The 3,587-nt window shown below is 43.6% G+C and overlaps 1 non-coding gene across 1 annotated transcript; it reads left to right on the forward strand.

Moving 5' to 3' along the window:
• The first annotated feature begins 3,024 nt into the window (after positions 1–3,024).
• On the forward strand, positions 3,025–3,131 carry LOC141709405 (small nucleolar RNA R71). Its single transcript, XR_012569983.1, has one exon. It is a non-coding gene; the product is annotated as a small nucleolar RNA R71 (small nucleolar RNA).
• Positions 3,132–3,587: the final 456 nt, after the last annotated feature.

Here is a 3,587-nt window from a genome sequence, read left to right on the forward strand (position 1 = left end):
CTCGCATCACACATCATCTCAAACGGTTCTGTCCAATCTGGTGCTGTAATAACTGGTGCCGTGATCAAACTCTCCTTGAGAGTCTCGAATGCTGCCAAACATTCATCATCAAATTTGAAAGGCACATCTTTCTCAAGTAAATTGCACAATGGCTTAGATATCTTTGAAAAGTCCTTGATGAATCGCCGATAAAAACCCGCATGACCGAGAAAACTACGGATTCCTTTCACAGAATTGGGTGGGGGAAGATTTTCAATGACTCCCACCTTGGCCTTGTCCACCTCCAGACCCTTGCTAGAGACCTTATGCCCAAGGATAATGCCTTCACGCACCATAAAATGACATTTCTCCCAATTAAGCACCAAATTAGTTTCCACGCATCTTTTGAGTACGACGCGCAGATTGTTCAAACATTCATCATATGAGTGTCCAAAGACAGAGAAGTCATCCATGAACACTTCGACGTTATTTCCAATCATGTCAGAGAATATAGCCATCATACATCTCTGAAAGGTGGCCGGGGCACCACATAACCCAAACGAAACTCTACGAAAAGCAAATGTGCCAAATGGACAAGTGAAGGTAGTCTTTTCTTGATCCTCTAGTGCAATACAAATCTGATTATACCCGGAATAACCATCCATAAGACAAAAATACTCATGTCCCGCCAATCTGTCAAGCATTTGATCAATGAATGGGAGAGGGAAGTGATCCTTCCTTGTGGCTTTGTTCAATTTTCTATAATCCATGCATACTCTCCATCCTGTAACTGTTCGAGTAGGGATGAGCTCATTCTTTTCATTTGCGACCACTGTGATACCTCCTTTCTTAGGTACACATTGCACGGGGCTCACCCACGAGCTATCAGAAATAGGATAAATGATGCCTGCATCTAGCCATTTCAGAATTTCTTTCTTCACCACCTCCTTCATGATCGGGTTCAGTCTTCGCTGCTGTTCCACAGTTGGCTTACTACCTTCCTCTAACAGAATTTTATGCATACAATATGAAGGACTTATCCCCTTGATGTCTGCTATGGTCCATCCTATAGCCGATTTGAATTCTCTCAAAATCCTTAAGAGCTTGTCTTCCTCACTACCTGAAAGGTCAGCTGAAATAATAACAGGTAACGTAGATGAATCACCTAAAAAAGTATACCTCAAGTGTTCAGGTAATGGTTTGAGCTCCAAGGTAGGTGCTTCCTCTATTGATGGTTTGAGCTTCCCTTCAGCATTCTTAAGGTCAGAAGTACCAAGAGATTCAAATGGTATGTCGAGCTTTCACTTCCATGGAGAAGCGTTCAGATATTGTAATTGCTCGTTGCTATCTTCATCATCACTGTCAAATTCCCCCACTAAGGCCTTTTCCAATGCATCAGACATTAGCATGTGCTCGAGTTCCGAAGTAACCGCAGAATCAATCACATCCACTTTTAAGCACTCCTCATCTTCTGTAGGGAATTTCATTGCCTTGAATACGTTGAAGGTCACATCCTGATCTTGGACCCGCATAGTAAGTTCCCCTTTTTGCACATCTATCAAGGTACGGCCAGTAGCCAAGAAAGGCCTCCCCAAGATTATGGGAATCTTCTTATCTTCCTCAAAATCCAGAATAACAAAATCAGCAGGAAAGAAGAGCTTATCCACCTTGACGAGCACATCCTCAACTATGCCCCTTGGGTAAGTAATGGAACGGTCCGCCAATTGTAGCGACATGTATGTGGGTTTTGGATCAGGCAGATCCAGCTTTTTAAAGATCGACAACGGCATCAGATTAATGCTTGCTCCCAAATCACAAAGGCACTTGTCAAAAGTTAGATTGCCAATGGTGCAAGGAATGGTGAAGCTTCCTGGATCTTTCAGTTTTGGTGGTAACTTTTATTGCAGAACCGCGCTGCATTCTTCCGTGAGAGCAACGGTTTCAAGGTCATCCAGTTTCACCTTCCTTGAAAGAATAGTCTTCATAAACTTCGCATAACTAGGCATTTGTTCCAGAGCCTCAGCGAAAGGTATATTGATGTGAAGTTTCTTGAACACCTCCAGAAACTTCCCGAACTGTCTATCCAGCTTTTGTTGCTGCAATCTCTTAGGAAAAGGTGGGGAAGGATAGAGCTGTTTCTCCCCTGTATTAGCCTCAGGTAGAGTGTGTTCAACAGTAGTCTTCTTTGGTTCCGCCACTTTCTCCTTTTGCTTAAATTTTTCGTCTCTAACTTCAGCTTCGACTTCTTTTGCCTTTTCAGCATCAGCTACTTTTCCAGACCTTAAGGTAATAGCCTTGACTTGCTCTTTAGCTTCCTTCCTGCCTGGTACTTCCGTGTCACTGGGAAGAGTGCCAGGTTGATGATTGAGCACTGCATTGGCTAATTGACCGATTTGATTTGCCAAGGTCTTGATAAAAACCGCCTGACTCTTGCACAACAGCTTAAGTTCCTCAAAATCAGCACTAGTAGGTGCAGCTGCACTTCCCTGTTGAGGATATGATTGCCTTGTAGCATACTGCTGTGGTTGCTGGAATCCAGGTGGGTTAAACTGTTTACTTACTCCTTGCTGATATGGTGGCTGAATAGCATTCTGATTATTTCCCCAGCTGAAATTTGGATGATTTCTGTTGTTAGGATGATAGGTTGCTGGCACAGGCTGCTGTTGTCGCTGATAATTATTCACATACTGAACAGATTCGTTGACAAGAGAACACTGATCCGTAGCATGAGAACCTGCACAAAGCTCACAAACCATAGCTATTTGATTAATTCCATACGTAGCCAAAGAATCAACCTTCATTGATAGCGCTTGGAGCTGGGCTGCAATAGCGGTGGCTGCATCAACTTCCAGAATACCTGCTACCTTGCCTGACGTCATCCTCTGAGTTGGGTTTTGATGCTCATTTGCAGCCATCGTCTCGATAAGATTATACGCCTCAGTATAGCTTTTAGCCCATAAGGCGCCTCCAGCTGCTGCATCGAGCATGGGCCGAGATTGGGCCCCCAAACCATTATAAAAACCAGTGATTACCATCCAATCCGGCATTCCATGATGTGGACATTTTCTCAACATTTCCTTGTAGCGTTCCCAAGCCTCGCACATAGATTCTGTAGGTTGCTGCGCAAATTGAGTAAGAGCACTCCTCATAGCAGCAGTCTTTTCCATTGGATAAAACTTCACCAGAAACTTTTGCGTAAGATCTTGCCACGTAGTGATTGACCCAGCTGGTTCAGAATGTAACCAGTCTTTAGCTTTATCCCTCAGTGAGAATGGGAAAAGCCTCAACTTGATAGCCTCATCAGTCACGCCATTATACTTAAAAGTGCTGCAGATCTCGACAAAATTCCTTATGTGCATGTTGGGGTCTTCAGTTGCCGCTCCTCCAAAAGAAACAGAATTCTGCACCATCTGAATAGTGCCCGGCTTGATTTCAAAGGTGTTAGCTTGAATAGCCGGATGAAGGATGCTTGACTGAATGTCATCAATTTTAGGTCGAGAAAAATCCATAAGAGCTGGATCAGCTTGAACAATACGATCTCCCATGTTTACTGGTTCTTTCTGCTCAGTTCCTGAATCTGAATCCTCAAAATCTAACTTCTCCGGAGT

The sequence above is a fragment of the Apium graveolens genome, chromosome 2 (genome assembly GCF_009905375.1).
Source record: "Apium graveolens cultivar Ventura chromosome 2, ASM990537v1, whole genome shotgun sequence".
Lineage (NCBI taxonomy): Eukaryota > Viridiplantae > Streptophyta > Magnoliopsida > Apiales > Apiaceae > Apium > Apium graveolens.